Source organism: Acomys russatus, chromosome 26 (assembly GCF_903995435.1).
Source record: "Acomys russatus chromosome 26, mAcoRus1.1, whole genome shotgun sequence".
Lineage (NCBI taxonomy): Eukaryota > Metazoa > Chordata > Mammalia > Rodentia > Muridae > Acomys > Acomys russatus.
The window spans coordinates 9961271-9978743 of record NC_067162.1 but is presented as its reverse complement, the minus strand read 5'-3'; positions in this window follow the sequence as shown (position 1 = coordinate 9978743).

The following is a 17473-nucleotide window of genomic DNA, read 5'->3' as shown; positions in this document are numbered from 1 at the left end:
TTGGATTCCTCTGATGCTGCCTTTTGTACACAGCAGGTGCGGCTACAATTTCCTGGGCAGCAGCTAATAATCGATGGAAAGGTGCTCACTGCTAAGCACCAAATGCTCCAGCAAGGGTATGACCCGGAGGGGTGGGGGTGAGGGTGAAGGTGAGGGGGTAGGCGGTGGGTGGATGGGATGGTAGGCAGATAAGGTTAAGGAATACTTTCCCCTGTTACGTCTTTCTCCAATTCTGGAAGAGAAGGCTCAGGTTTTCTCATGGGACACCGATATCTCATGCAGAACCTATTGTATGGCTCACTGAACAGCCAGCCTAGGTGGATCAGCGGCTGCTTGCGCAGGAGGAACTACGGTTGGTTGAAGAGCAGCTTTCAGTGGACATGGTGAGCCTGGATCTAGTCCCTGGAATACTTCTACTTTTGTCATTAAGAAAAGGTCTAGAGGCGGGCGTGGTGGCACAAGCCTTTAATCTCAGTACTTGGGAGGCAGAGGCAGGTGGATCTTTGTGAGTTTGAGGCCCGCCTGGTCTACAAAGTGAGTCCAGGACAGCCAAGGCTAACACAGACCCTGTCTTGAAAAAAAAGCCAAAAAAAAAAAGCCAAAAAAAAAAAAAAAAAAAAAAAAAAAAAAAAAGAAAAGAAAGAAAAAGAAAGAAAGAAAAGGTCTAGAAAACGGAAGCTGTTGTAAGACCTCAGAGCTGTCATTGAGGTGCTGCAGCCTGGTTTTCCTTGTCGACCTCTGGTGCCCTTAGCTTGGCACCTTGTAACTTAAAGGATGCGTTTCTTACTCTTTGGCTTCGTCCCCAGGATCATCCTCACTTTGCGTTTAGCCTTCCGTCTCTAGATATAAACAGAAGCTGCTGCTACACAGCATTGCCTTTAGCTCCACCTCATGCCAACAAGTTAGTGTTCAAATTTTTCTCCTGGTTGGAAAAAAGTACCACTCTTCGTGGTTGTTCATTACATGGGTGACTTATCTTCACTAGCACCTGCTGAGGGTTTATTAACTCGGGAGTGTGGGGGTTGCTGCTGCTGCTGCTGCTGCTGCTGCTGCTGCTGCTGCTGCTGCTTTTTTGGGACAGGGTCACTCTACGTCATCCTAGATGCCCTGGTCAATGATGTAGACCAGGCTGGCTTTGAACTCACAGAGATTCACCCACCTCTGAAATTAAAGGCGTGCGTCCTCACACCTGACCTCAATTCAGGTTATTTCTTACTGTCCGGCTCCATTCATAATAGGCTCAGCTGGAAGTTTCTCAACAAACAAACAAACAAACAAACAAACAAACAAACAAAAACCCAAAAAAACCCTACAGCTTAAATCTCCCTTTTCTTATTTAGGTCATATCACAGAAGCGTATGCCATTTGCCTACAAAAATTACAGATCCATATGGATCAACCACATAAGAGTTTCAGAAGATGCTAGGAGACATTATTTGGCTTAGACCATCCCTGAAACTTACTACAAAAGATTGTACTCCTTTGTTTTCCATCTTAAAAGGGAGTACTGACTCCTCTTTTCCTAGAGAGCTTACTTTGAGGGTCAAAGGGCCCTACAATTAGTAAATCAAACCGCCATGCCCGTGTAGTTCACCAGTATTGGCATAAAGCTTCTTCTATATCTTATTCTATATAGTTATATGCTATATGTACTATATATAATGTACTTATACGTACTGCTGCATATCCTCTGGGGTCCTCCAGCAACCTAGGGGACCTATACAGTGAGGTTCTAAAAAGGAGGTATATTCTTCTGTGTTTGAGATGTTCTATTAATGTCTGCTATGTCGGTAGAGGATGGCAACATGTTCTTGTTTTGATCCCAAGGGTGGGATGTAAAACAGGCCTGTGTGAGGGTGTGTGGTGTTTGTCTGCTGGAGACAGACTTGTGAGAGATACACAATGTTTGTCCACTAGAAGAATAACTGCCTTTTTTGAAGGCGTGGTCTTTTTTTGCTGACTGATAAACATCGTAGTACGGACTTTTATACACACACACACGCACGCACGCACGCACGCACGCACGCACGCACGCACGCACGCACGCACGCACGCACGCACGCACGCACGCACGCACGCACGCCCAAGGCTGGGTTTTTTGGATTTGGCATTGTTTCCTATTGTTTGGCTGTTCACCTCTCTCTTTAGAGATGTTCCTAGGAAACGCTCCAGAGAACGCTTCCAGGTTCCGGGTTCCGGGTTCTGGCTGCTGCGCTGGGTTCCGGCTGCCTCAGCTGCAGTCACCTTTGGTGCACTGCTTGCTTGCTGCTTAACAGGTCTACTGGAATCCTGATGATGAAGAGTGGAATTGCTCCAAGGAACTGAGTCTAAATAGGTCTACTTCTGTTCCCATTAACCCCTTTTCTCTCCTATCTAGGCTAAGTGGGTTGGGAGGGAGGTGTAAGCATTAAAGAACCCCAAATAAAGTAGGTTTGGGAAAGGTCAAAGCTACATAGGTCCATCTGATTTATGATGTTATTTAACTTGAGCATTTCTCAGTACCATTTTTTTTTTTGTCTGGATGACCTGTCTGTTGCTGAGAATGGGGAATGGAAGCCACCCATTAGCACTGTGCCAGGGTCAATACACAAAGTGTCCTTTTCTATCTCTTCTGGTTAGTTTTTGTGTGAAGCCTATTTTGTCAGATATTAAAATGGATACATCTTTTAGAGCTTTTAAAAAAAATCGATTTTATTTACATTTCTTATGCCTCTACCTCCCTTCTCCACTCCAATCCCTTCCAACACCAGGTAGGAGAGGAAGAAGGCTAGAGGGGGGAGGGGGCGGAGTTCTCTTTCGCTACTTCCTGCTGGTTTGGGTAGTTGAGTTCCTTGGGGCAAGTCCAGTCTTCACCTCATGATATCTCCGACTGCATCAATAGAAACCAGGAGCAGCAGCCTTCTTCTTCTTGCTCAGAGCCCCTCCTTTCTCTCTGGGCTCTACAGCTGGCAAAGAGCCCCTCTCAGAGCCCACAGGAGGCAAAGAGTCTGCTACTGTGGACAATTCCACTCTGGGATTAAAACAAAGACACGTTTTTGTAACATAACTGAGCTTTTAAAGACACCAAAACTTCCCTCTATATAAACAAGCTTGCTTCTTGCCTTCATTTGCTTGGAAAACCTTTTCCCATCATTTTTCTTTCTTTCTTTCTTTCTTTTTCTTTCTTTCTTTCTTTCTTTTTTTTTTTCTTTCTTTCTTTTTTTTTTTGACACTGAGGTTATATATATCCCTACTTGTGAGGTGCGATTCTTGGATGCAGCAGAAAGTTGTATCCTATTTTCAAATCCAGTCTGTTAGTCTGGGTCCTTTTATTGGAGAAACTGAGACCATTGGTATTGACAGTTGTTGCTGAGTAGTATCTATTGATTCCTGTCATTTTGTTGTCATACGGTGAACTTTCCCCCTATTATTTATTGTTCTGGGATCATTTATTCCTAGAGTCTTTTTGGGCGTGGTTAGCCTCTGCAGGTTGAAATTTCCCTTCTAGCACCTCTAGCTTTGGATTTATCATGGAATGTCTTTTTCCACCTATTGTAATTGAAAATTTTTTTTTAAAGATTTATTTATTATGTATACAGTGTTCTGCCTCATGTACACCGGCACACCAGAAGAGGACACCAGATCACATTATAGATGACTGTGAGCCACCATGTGGTTGCTGGGAATTGAACTCAGGACCTTTGGAAGATCAGTCAGTGTCCTTAACCTTTGAGCCATCTCTCCAGCCCCTGTAATTGAAATTTTTTCCTGAGTATTATAGTCTGGGTTGGCATCTGTGGTTTCTTAGAACCTGTAGAGCATCTGCCAAGGGCCTCTGGCTTCGAGAGTCGCTGTTGAGGAGTTAGGATTCCAATGTGCTTCCAATGTGTAACTTGCTCTTTTTGCTTTGCAGCTTTTATCCTTTCTTTGTTCTGTAAAACCAGTGTTTTAATTTTTATGTGTTGTGGGGAATTTGTTTTCCGGTCCTGTCTATTTGGTGTTCTGAGTGTTTTTTGTACCTTAATTGTCACCTCCTTCTTTAGAGGATTACAGAATCTCCACCCATCAATATATGTGGATAATTCTGTGCTTTTTGCTCTGTTGGGACACGTGTCATTACAGTTCTCTGTGTGTGTTGGGGATTGCTCTTGAGGGAGTTAAATTTTTTCTTTTATTTTTGCATGATATATAGTTACATACATTTTTCTTTGTTTCCTTTCTTTATAACTTCCAGTATACCTCTTCCCCCATCTCTTTCATATTCATTTTCTGTCTTTTCATTTATTATTATTATTGCATGTATGTGTTTATATACATAAATCATTGCTAAATGTAATCTTCTCAGTCTGTATAATGGTGCTTGTGTGTATGTTGTCAGGGATGATCGTTTGTTATTGGATAACCACTGATGTGCCCTTCCTTGGGGGAAGACTGTTTTTTCATTTCTGAGCATTTTTTTTTTTAGTTGCCTGTAGTTCTTTGGGCAGGGTTGAGACCTCATAGGATATTCCCTGTCAACTTTTGTGTATGTCTATTGTTGTATGTAGCTCATTTATTTAGGGAGTTATGTTGGTAAGACTTTACGGGTGTAATATCTGAGATTACTAGTAGACGAAGTCTGACAGCAAACTCCCTGGTCCTCTGCCTCTTACACTCTTTTCTCCTCTTCTGCGATGTTCACTGAACTTTAGGTGCAGGAGTTGTCTTCTAGACATAGCTATCTATTGGTAATGGGCTCCACAATGCGGCATTTTGATTAGTTGTGGTTTTCTACAATGGTCTCTGTATGTTGCAAAGAGAGGTTTCCTGTATGAGGGATGAGGACTATATTTATCTGTGGATATAAGGACAGATATTTATGGTGTAGTTAGGAATTGTGCTGGTTTAGTACCGTGGTGATTGTAGCTCTAATCTAAGATCCATGACTTTACCAGCCTTAGGTGGTTGGCTAGGTATCCCGTACCAAGCGTGAATTTCTTCTTGTTGAGTGAGTTTTAAATCCAATTAAAGAGCTGTTGGTTTCCACCAGGGCACTCATGCCACCACTGCACCATTAGGACCGCTGTGCGAGGCTGGGATTTGTTGTGGTTCATAGGCATCCTAGCGGGGCAGGACTGTTGTTTGCTACCCGTCTTTGGAAGCTTGTATGACACATTTTAGTACAATAAAAGCTTGTCCAGAGGAAGGACCATTCAGGCCATTCCAGCTCAGAGGCCTCTGAGCCCTGTGAAGGACATGGTGCTTTCAGCAGTAGAGACTTGTCTTCTACCTCTGGAGGGGCAGTAACACTATATTGGACAACCAGCTCTGACCAACAGCTCCAAAGAGGGCTTGTCATGCCTGGTTTTGGGGTTTTTGTTAGGTAGTCTTTTGCTCTTGGAGGGAGCATTTTTAGCTCAGATGAGAAAATTCATTCATACTGTGTGTGTATATTTATATACACTTACATGAAGTTTAATTTTATTAGGTGAATATTTAGTAGGATGATTCCTTGTGACTTTTCCAGAGTTCCTTACTATCATTTTACCTTCTTTCTTCCTCTGTCCCCTTCATAATTAGAGTACCTCCTCCCCCCCTCCCACCTTCCTAATCTGATCGTGTACATGCTGTTATTTCACCCTCTGTTGCTCCCCATTCCCCTACACCAGCAATGGTCCCTATTGATCGCACTGCTGTCTGTAGTTACTGCATGGTATGCACTCACATTTGAAGATTTGAAACTGGGAGGGTCTAATTAGAGAGAGAACATGTGACGCTTGTTTTTCTGGATCTGGGTTACGTCACTCAGTATGATCTTTTCTAGCTTGATTCCTTTGCTTTCAAAGTCCATGATTTCCTCTCTCTCTAGACCTCAGTAGCGTTCCATGGTGTATATGCACTACATTTCATTATCAACTTGTCAGTGGAAGGACACTTAAGTTGTTTCCATCTTCCTAGCTATTATGCGTAGAGCAGCAACAAACATGACTGAGTTAAGTATCTGTTAAGCAAGTATCTGGTTATCAAGTCTTTTGGGCTTGTGTATGTGGCTCATATGTAGATTTGTTTTTAGCTTCCTGAAATTTCTCCATACTGTTTTCCCTAACACATAATCTGCAGAGGCCAGCTGCAAGACTGTCCACCAGGGAGACAGTAAAAGAGGCAGTGGATCCACACTGTGAAAATATCTGTTTCAGTTATCTTATTGCTTTAAAAGGAATAGGCTGATAAACAGCATCACCACCCCTGCTGCTTACTGACAGGGATACAGTGGATTCCTGAGGTGTTCTCTCCTCTCCTCTCTGCCTGAAAACACTCTGCTTCAGTGGGCAAGATCCATGATGATTGGCAGAGTTTTCTGTCCAAAATGCTTTACTAGGAGGCCCAGGCTCACCTGGCTTCTGTAAATGAAGGCCAGAGGCTTTAACTGAGGACCTAACAATGCCTTATGTGATAAAGGGGAGGGGCTTTGGTTCAGTTAAACCAATAGGAGGAGCTTTGGGTGATTTTATAATTGTACCATCCAAAAAAAACAAAGCGTCCTCCTCATCCTCAGGAGCATCACGAGCATCAGGATGCAAAAGTGATCCAGAACTGACACTGTTGTTTCTTTATCCTCAGAACTGACACTGTTGTTTCTTTATCCTCAGAACTGACACTGTTGCTTCTTCATCCTTGGAACTGACACTGTTGTTTCTTCATCTTCAGAACTGACACTGTTGTTTCTTCATCCTCAGGACCCTTTGTCTCTCTCTCTCTCTCTTTTTTTTTTTTTTTTTTTTTTACTTTATTTGGTCTTTTAACCCCCAGCCTGTTTTGAAGTAGAATGCCCAGATTTATGAGGGCTAAAATTACAACCAAATCCTATTCATGTTTTGGTTCCAAGCAATCTTGAATCAAAGTCCACAGTGTGACCCCATTAATATGAAGCTCACATGGGCCCCAGAGATCGTATTCTGTCTTTAAATTTTCACCTACATGTTCCCATGTCTTTAAATTCATAGATCTTCAGGGAGCCAAGAACAGATTTTTTTGAATGAAAGAAAAGAAATTCTTTCAGTGCTGTAGTGATCGACAAATTACAAGAATGAGAATGCAGAAGCCATGATGCTTCTGAAGAAAAAGGCAGTGCTCTCTATAGTCTAGCTCTCTATAGTTTACTCTCAGCTATGTCTCCTCTTATTTACTTCTTTTAAAAAGAAGGATTTATTTGTTTATGTGTATGAGTGCTCTGCTTGCATGCTTGCCTGCACACCAGAAGAGGGCATCAGATTCATTACTATAAGGATTATAAGTCACCATGTGGTTGCTGGGAATTGAACTCAGGACCTCTGGAAGAGCAGCCAATACTCTTAACTACTGACTCAACTCTCTAGCCCCAAAGCAGACCCTTTTTTTTTTGATGTTTTTGTTCTTGTTTTATTTTGTTTTGAGACAGGGTTTCTCTGTGTAGCCCTCACTGTCCTGGACTCCCTTAATAGACCAGGCTGGCCTCGAACTCAGAGAGATCCACTTCTGCCTCCTGAGTGCTGGGATTAAAGGCATGTGCCACCAAGCTCAGCCGGCTCTTTTCTTTTTAAAAACTTCTGTTCTATTTATTATTCTTAGGCAGTCCTCTAGTCTGATTCTTTTACTTGATATTTTTATCATGGCTGTACTCACTCTTGGGGTTTCTTCCCCACTTGTGCCCCATGTTGGGTGCCACTTTATGCACACCGGTAGGAATAAGGATCATGAACAATGAGGGGTACTGACTGAGAATGCAAAATAAAGATGAGAAATAAAAATATACAAAAGCAGTGGCTGTGAACTGGAGATTTTTTTCACAAGTTGGTGGTTTTTGCCAGGCAAGTTTATTAGGAAGGTACAGTATCATATATGCTATTGCAGAGGGAAAAAAGCCAAGGTCAGCAGAGGGTTAAGTCAGACAATGCTGGCAAAGAGAATGGGCAGTACTTCAGATGCAGCTTTCTGAGGACTGATAACCACATCACAGGGGGAGGAGTTGGGTCTCCAGAAATGGAAAAGTTGACTCCTAGGAGGTCAGACAGGCCTTGCCAAGTGTGTCCCTAGAGAAGGGCACAGACAGAAGCTTCCTTTGTCCTCCCAGTAGTGTCTCTAAGAAGGTCTTGGGTCTGTCTGACTCCCTACAAGTGTTTTTCTGTATCTCTTCTAATTAGCTTTGGTTTGAAGTCTATTTTGTCATATATTAAAATGGCTACACCTATTTACTTTGTGGGTCTATTTGCTTGGAGACTCTTTTTCCATCTTTTTACCCCAAGGCGATGTCTATCCTTGATAGTAAAGTGTGCTTCCTAGATGCAGGAGAAAGGTGGATCTTGTTCAATATGTTAGTCTGTATTTTTTTTTTCCATTGGGGGAAATGAGGCCATTGGTGTTGAGAGTTATCGATACGTAATGTTTACTGATTTCTGTTGTTGTTGTTGTGGTGGTAGTGGTGGTAGTGGTTTTTCCTTTGTCTTTTAATTTCTGACCTGAGGTTATTTATTCCTTGTGTTTTCTTGGGTGTGGTTAATCTCAGATTGAAGTTTTCTTTCTAGCACCTACTGTAGATCAGGGTTTGTGTATACATATAACGTATACGTATATATAGATATATGTATGTATATATATGTTTATTTTTTATCATAGAATGTTTTTTCTCAGTCGACTGTGATTGATAGTTTGCTTGGAATAGTATCTGGATCGGCATCTGTGGCTTCTCAGATCTTGTAGAACAACTATCCTGGCTTTTTTGACTTTCAGAGTCCCCATTGAGAAATGAGGTGTTAATCTAACGAGTCTGCCTTTATATGTTATGTGGTCTTACCCCTGCAGCTGTTAATATTTTTTCTTTCTTCCATACACTTAATGTTTTGATTATTTTTGTGTCATGAGGAATTTTTTTTTCTGGTACTGTTTGTTTGGTGTTCTGTATTCCTCCTGTACCTTGATTATGACCCCCCTTCTGTAGGCCTTGAACTTTTCAAATCTACTTTATTTTGGGTTCCTTAATGCTTATACATCCCTTCCAATCCACCTACCCTGGATAGGAGAGAAAAGAGGTTAATAGGAACAGAAGAAGTAGACCTTTTTATACTCAATTCCTTGGAGCGATTCCATTGGCATAGTCATCAGGATTCCAATAGACCAGTTAAACAGCAAACCAGCAATTCAGTGAAGGTGACTATGGGCACAGCCACTGGATCCCGGAGCAGCAGCTGGCACCCAGAGTAGCAGCTGGCACCCAGAGTAGCAGCTGGAACGCAGAGCCTCGAAGCATTCACTGGAGCAGTTTTCTCTAGGAGCGTCTTGAAATGGAGTGATGAACAGGCAAGACCAAAAACCCCCACCTCATGTTTTGGGCTCATACGTCAATCTCCTCTCAGAGTCCATAGTCGGATGTTTATCAGTTGGCAAAGACCATGCACCTGTAAGAGGCGGTTCCTCTTCCAGTGGACAAACATCACCTGTTCTTTCACAAGTCTGTTTTCAGTGGAAAAACACCACACACTTTTGCACAAGTCTGTCTCACATCCTACACTTGGGATCAAAACAAAAACATGTTTACATTTACTAAACCCTTCATTAGGTTGGGAAAGTTTTCTTCTACGATTTTGTTGAAATTTTCTGTGCCTTTGACCTGGGTGTCTTCTTTTTCCTTTATATCAATGCTTCATGAATTTTATCTTTTTCGTAGTATCTCAGATTTCTCGCAAGTTTTGTGCCCAGATTTTTTTTTTTTAAATTTTAGTATTTTCTTAGGCTGAGGTATCCACCTCTTCTATATTGTCTTCAACACATGAGAGGTATTCTTCCATGTCTTATAAACTGTTGGTGAACCTTAACTCTGAGGTTTTTCTTCCTTATCTTTAATTTTTCATTACCAGTTTCATTTCAATGTTTCAGGAGATTGTGTACTGGAAAAAACTGTTTCTTGTTGTGGTGTGGCTTAAAACACCTTTAATCCATGAGCTTTCTTTAAACAGGATTGAATAAAGTTAACCCTATGTCAAGAGGCAGAGCAAATAACCAGTTGAAAGGAAATGACTATAGGAAAAAACAGAATGAGCGAGAGAAAGTCTGGGGGATGGGTAAAGAGATGCATAGGAAGTAGAAAGGAGGGACACCGAGTTGAGGGTATTTAAGGCAGCAAGGAAAAGAAGAAAAAGCTTTTTCTTTCTGGGATGTAGGTAGAGCAGGAAGGTTAGCTGAGTGATTTCTCTGCCTCTCCGAGCTAGCAGGCTTTCAGCCCAGCATCTGGCTCCCAATTCTTTGTTGGTAACACCAAATGTTCAGGATTTTGTTTTAAAACATCATTTCAGTTTGGGTTTTCTTTAGTGACCCTATTTCTTTGTTAATGTCTACTTTTTATTTCATGGGCTGTTTTCATCATTTCCTTGCACTGTTGGTGTTTTCACAGACTTCACTAATGGGATGTTCACGTCCTCTCTAAGGTTCCTGAGCACACACACAACAGCTCCTGTGGCGTCCTTGCCCTGCGCTTCAGCTACACTGCATTTCTGCTGCAGCAGGGTCCCTGGGTTCTGGTGGAGCCCGCTGTCCTGGTTGTTAGTGTTTCCGGTTCTGAGCACCCGGTGTCCGGGCATCTGGGGTTGGGATGACTGGGGTGATTCTAGGTGTTGGTGTCTGGTCTTTTCTTGTCAGGTGGGTGTTCATTCCTTGGTTTTTGTGTTAATTTGGCTGGAGCATGGGATGTCCAGATATTTGTTCAAATGTTATGTTGTTTGTGTCTGAGAGGGTGCTTGGGGATCAGATTGATATCTGCATGGGTAGTTTGAATAAAGCCAAATACCTTCCCTAGTATGGACTAGCCCTGTGAAATCCTTTGAAACCTTGAATAGAAATAAAATAAACTGAGAAAGAGTGATAACCTATTGTTTGGCCACCTTCAAAAGTGATGTGCATATGTCATACTTAAATGGAATCTTCTTGGGTTACAAGCCAGCGCTACTTTGTGTTAGAACTTGTATGGCTAATTTTTAGCTGGGTTTGCTGGTAGCAAATCTTAAGACTTGCCTATTCACCGTAAACATGTGAACCAAATTCTTGTACTCAATCTACAGAGACATATGGATACAAGTAAAAGAATCTGCAACAATGGTTTTATTGAAAAAAAAAATCGGTATTGTATAGCTTGTCTTTTCTTTGACTCACTCAGATCCCAGTGAGGATCCAGTATTGATGGGGTATCAGAAGCCAGAGGCCTCGAACCAGACCAACGACTCATTGCAATGACCGTTTGCAACTTAAGATGCATGGACAGAGGGATATAGCATGTGACACTACAGCTTCCACGACAAGACTTTTTTTTTTTTTCTTTTGGGGTGAGGTTGCAAGGGTGGAAAGTAAATACAAAGGGACAGTGAGATGAGTGGGATTGGGGTGCATGATGTGAAATTCACAAAGACTCAATAAAAACTTTCAAAAAGATGAAATCCCAAAGTAGCTTTGATTTGGATTTCCCTGATGACTAAGGATGTTGATAATTTTTAAAAGTGTTTCTCAGGCATTTGTTTTTCATCTTTTGAGAATTCTCTGTTTAGATCTACCAATCTATCTATCTATCCATCTATCTATCTGTCTGTCTGTCTGTCTGTCTGTCTATCTATCTATCTATCTATCTATCTATCTATCTATAACACTTTTAAATTGTTTACAGACTCATGGAAACTGAACACTCCTACTGTAATCTGAGCTTATTGAGGCATTCAGGATCCCTCCTCTCCAGTGATTAAAGCTTGTGTTGAGTTGACGTAAAACTAGACAGTAGAACTGACCTCATGTCAGTTTGACATACAGACACATTATGGTTAAGGCACACCCCTTCCTTTCTTTTTCGTCCCCAAGATTTCATATTAAAAAATGAACACTTTTTAAAAGTCCCACAGTCTTTACAAATTCAAACACTTAAAATCCAAAGTCATTTTTTAAAATTCAGTCTCATCTGTGGACTCTTGTAGAATCAAAAATTAAGTGCTTTCTTACTTCAAGAAGGAATTACTAAGACGCGGACACAATCAAATCAAATCAAAACCAAAATCCCAAAGTGTAAATAATTCAATGTCCAATGTCTGGGATCCGCTCATGATCAGGGCCCCTTCCCAGGGTCTTGGGTCACTTCTCTGACTCTGCCTTCTGTTGCACACACAGCGTGTCTTCTAGGCTTTAGCTGGCTCCACTCCACCACTGCTGCTGTTCTTGGTGGTCATCCCTCAGTCCTGGCATCTCCAAAATGCTGGGTTTTTTTTCTCCTGAAACTGGGCTGCACTTTCACTAATAACCTTTCATAAACTTTCTTTTTTTAAAAAATATCTTATTTAATTTTAATTTATGTGCATTGATGTAAGGGTGTCAGATCTTGGAGTTACAGACAGTTGTGAGCTGCCATGTGGGTGCCGGGAATTGAACCCGGGTCCTTTGGAAGAACAGGCAGTGCTCTTAACCACTGAGCCATCTTTCCAGCCCCTCAAACTTTCTATATGGTGTCAAAGCTCAACTTCTCTGCTTGATCCCTTCAATCATGGGTCTTCAGCTGCCACTGAGGCTGCGCCTTCACCCATGGCGTCACTTGGCCCCTCACAGTCCTAAATTTCAGCTGCTCTCCACGACCCTTTCATGCATTCAAAGCCAGTACCACCTGGGTGACTCCTACATGTTACCAAGTCTGGCTGCTGACAAGAGGTACAACTTCAGCCACCTCTGGAATACAGCATCTCTGTGCTCTCAGGAAACACTTCCCAGAAGATGTTACCTCAACAATACTAGTCTCTTCTTAGTCGCTGCCAATTTCCCAGCTCTAGGGGACCAGCATTGAGTACCCCAGCAAAGCAAGGGCTTAAAAAAATAGTTCTGTTATTATCTCGTTACTCACAGTTGACACTTTGGTCCCTGCTAATCGGAACCACAGAATGGAAATAAAGTCTTTGTTTCCCTCTGAGACTCCACAGGCTTGGTCTCCGTCGTCTGCACTGCTCTTAGCATTCTTAGCTTCCTATAGAACAGCCCGTGGAGCTCCCAACACTCCCAAATTCCTCCCACAATTTTTCCCAAAATGACACGGTCACATCTGTAACAGCAAGACCACACTATCTGTGAAGAAAGGCCACAAAAAGCAAGTTGGGGAGCAAAGGGTTTATTAGGCTTACATTTCCCCGTTGGAGGAAGTCAGGACAGGAACTCAAACAGAGCAGGAACCTGGAGGCAGGAGCTGATGCAGAGGCCATGGAGGGGTGCTGCTTCCTGGCTTGCTCCTTATGGCGTTCTTATAGCACCCAGGACCACCACCCCAGGAATAGCACCACCCACAATGGGCTGGGCTTTCCCCACTTCAATCACTAATTAATACCCTATAGGCCTGCCTATAGCTCAATTATTGAAGTATTTTCTCAGTTGAGGCTCATTTCTCTCTAGCTTGTGTCAAATTGACATAAAGCTAGCCAGCATGGTGTGTACTATGTTCATTTCTGTGTTTATATGTTCTTTTGGTGTGTGTGTGTGTGTGTGTGTGTGTGTGTGTGTGTGTGTGTGTGTGTGTGTCATATGTGTATCTGTGTTCAGTTATGCATGTGAGTGTGTTTTCATTCATATGAACATACGTATGTGTGTTCATATGTAGATGTATGCACCCATATGCCTGTGTTATGTGCTCACTTCTGTGTCCATATGTACATTCCTACAACTTTGGGATGAAGTACCTCTGGTGGGCGATCTTGTAGCTGTGTCCTTGTATTTGGTTTGCAAGTAATTTACTGAGTAATTTTACATCTATATTCACAAAGGAAATTGGTGTGTAATTCTGTTTCTTTTGTTGGTTTGTTTTCAGACAGGTTCTCACTATGTTGCTCTGGCTGTCCTGGACCTCACTATGTAGACCAGGCTGACCTTGAAGTCACAGAGATCCACCTGGCTCCGCCTTCTGAGTTGTTGTGGACGTTTTGGTTTCTTTAAAAACTAGGGTTCGTGAGTTGTATTCCGTTGTGCAACTGTACCGCAGTTTCTTTATCCATTCTTTGTTTGAGGGACATCTAGGTTGTTTCCAGTTTCTGGCTACTACAAATAAAGCTGCTATGAACATTGTTGAGTATATGTCCTTGTTGTACGGTGGAGCATCTTTCGGGTATATGCCCAGGAGTGCTTTGACTGGGTCTTCAGGTAGAGGTATTCCCAATTTTCTGAGAAAATGCCAGATTGATTTCCAAAGTGGTTGTACAAGTTTGCACTTCCACTAGCAATGGAGGAGTTTTCCCCTTTCTTCACATCCTCTCCAGCATGTGGTGTCACTTGAGTTTTTGATCTTAGCCATTCTGATGGGTGTAAGATGGAATCTCAGAGTTGTTTTGATTTGCATTTTCCCTGATAACTAAGGACATTGAGCATTTCTTTAGGTGTTTCTCAGCCATTCGATGTTCCTCTGTTGCAAATTCTGATTAGCTCTGTACCCCATTTTTTAATTGGATTATTTGGTATAGTGGTGTTTAATTTCCTGAGTCCTTTATATATTTTGGATATTAGCCCTTTGTCAGCTGTAGCGTCGGTGAAGATCTTCTCCCAGTCTGTAGGCTGTCATTTTGTTCTGTTGACAGTGTCCTTCACCTTACAGAAGCTTTTCAGTTTTATGAGATCCCATTTTGTCAATTGTTGGTCTTAGAGCCTGAGCTATTGGTGTTCTGTTCAGGAAGTTGTCTCCTGTGCCCATGAGTTCTTCTCCACTTTTTTCTTGTAACAGATTTAGCATCTCTGGTTTTATGTTAAGGGCTTTAATCCAGTTGGACTTTAGTTTTGTGCAGGGTGATAAATATAGATCTACTTGTATTTTTCTACATGTAGCCATCCAGCTAGACCAGCACCATTTGTTGAAGATACTATCTTTTTTCTGTTGTATGGATTTGGATTCTTTGTCAAAAATCAAGTGTCCATAGGTGTGTGGGTTTATTTCTGGATCTTTGATTTGATTCCATTGATGAACCAGCATATTTCTATGCCAGTACCGTGCCATTTTTATTACAGCTTGAGATCCAGGATGGAGATTCCTCCAGAAGATATTTTATTGTACAGGAGTGTCTTAACTATTCTGGGTTTTTGTTTTTCCATATGAAACTGAGAATTGATCTATCAAGGTCTGTAAAGAATTGTGTAGGTATTTTGATAGGGATTGCATTGAATCTGTAGATTGCTTTTGGTAAGATGGCCATTTTTACTGTGTTGCTCCTCCTGATCATGGGAGATTTTTCCATCTTCTGATTTCTTCTTCAGTTTCTTTCTTCAGAGACTTGAATTTTTTTTTCATACAAGTCTTTCACTTGCTTGGTTAGAGTAACACCAAGATACTTTATATTATTTGTGGCTATCGTGAAGGAATTTCCCTAATTTCTTTCTCAGCCTGTTTGTCATTTATATAACAGGAGAGTCACTGATTTTTTTTGAATTAATCTTGTATCCAGCCACTTTGCTGAAGGTGTTTATCAGCTGTAGGAGTTCTCTGGTAGAAGTTTCGAGGTTACCTATGTACACTATCACATCATCTGTGAATAGCGATGGAAATCTTGAAATGTGCAGGCAAATGGATGGAACTAGGAACAATCATCCTGAGTGAGGTAACCCAGACCCAGAAAGACATGCATGGTATATACTCACTTATAAGTGGATATTAGCCCAACATAGATGTCTTCTGAGAGACTCCACCCAGTGGGTCCTTGCACCAATCAAGGACAATGCATGCAGTAAACCTAGACACCCTGTTCAGATCTAGCCAACGGACAGTGCATTCTCCACCACTGTGTGGAGAGCGGGCGCTGACTTGGACATGAACTCTGGTGTCCCCTGATTTGATCACTTCCCTTTGGTGGGGAAGCCCAGCGGGCATACAGACAATGGGGAAGCGGGCTATCTGGATGAGACTTGATGGACTGTGGTCATTTGGTGGGGGAGGAGGAGGTCCCCTTCTGTCAAAGGTCTAGGGGAGGGGAATATGGTAGAAGGGGGAGGGAGGGAGGGAACAGGAAGATACAAGTGAGGGGATGACAATCAGGATTTAATCTGAATACATTATAATAAATTAAAAATGTAACAAAAATCAAATTCTAATGTAATGGAAGATAAGGTCAGATTGGAAACAAAACAAAACAAAACCCCCAAACCCAAAACAACCTGAGTTCCTGGGTAGAACCTGCTTCTAGGTATTGGGGATGCAAACAAAGGATTGGGGACGGGCTTAAAGGGAAGGGGGCCGAAAAGGTCCCGGGGAAGAAGGAAAGGTGAGTCTGCCAGGAGGTCACTGCTGTCTCCAGGGAGGCAGAGGCAGAGAACAGGCCCATGCAAGTGCTCAACTTCAGGCCTGGGGTTAGGACTGGGAGATTTGAAATGGAAGACAGGAAGCAGAAAAAAGATCACCTGCCTGATTCCTATGCCAGAGTAGCCAGCTGTTCCTGGGTAAAGAGTGCCTCCTGTGGCTGACACAAGGGGATGGGGGGGGTGGTGAGGGAGGAAGGCTGGGTTCCTAAGACCATTTGAGGAGTCCCCAGGGAATGGAGGCAGAGAGAATCAGGCCCCACAAGTGGTCTACAGGCCCTATAGGGCTGGGCATGAGACTGTTTTTCCCTTATATGCATGCTCATAAGCAAGTGTTTATTCATTTGTGCACGTATGTTTCTTATATCTGCATTTGTATTCTTGTGGCTAGCTTCCACATATATGTTCATATGTGAATGAGTATATTTGTATTCTTGGGTTTGATTCTTTTTCTTTTTTTCTGAGACAGGGTTCTCTGTGTAGCCTTAGCTGCCCTAGACTCACTCTGTAGACCAGGCTGGCCTCCGATCACAGAGATCCATCTGCCTCTGCCTCCCAAGTGCTGGGATTAAGGCATGTGCCACCACTACTGCCTGGAGTATATTTGTATTATGTTCATGTGTATATTTATATAAGAATATGTATGTGTGTGTTTATGTGCATGCATGTTCATACAGGCATATGTGTGTTCATCTGTGCATGTTTTGATTCAAAAGTATATGTGTGTGGAATTATATGTGCATTTCTATGTTCATATATGTATGTGTGTGTCATATGTGTTTGCATGTGTTCATATATGAAGTGACTGTGTTAGCATTTATATATACATGTATTTATACATTCATATACACAAGTATATGTCCATATGTGCATGTATGTGTTCATATGTACTTGTGCATGTGTATTGCTTGGTTCATGCCTGCTTGTGTGTGTTAATATGTGCATGTGTCGTCATATGTATATGTATATGTTTATATGTACATGAGTGTGGTGGAGTGAATGAAAATGGCCCTCATAGGCGCACGGATTTGAATACTCGGTCACCAGGGAGTGGCACTGTTTGGAAGGATTAGGAGATGTGACCTTGTTGGAGGAAGTGTGTCACTGGCAGTGGGCTTTGAGGCTTCAAAAAGCCCATTCCAAGCCCAGAGTCTCTCTTCGTGCTGCCTGCAGTTCTGGATGCAGAGCTCACAGCCTCCTCTCC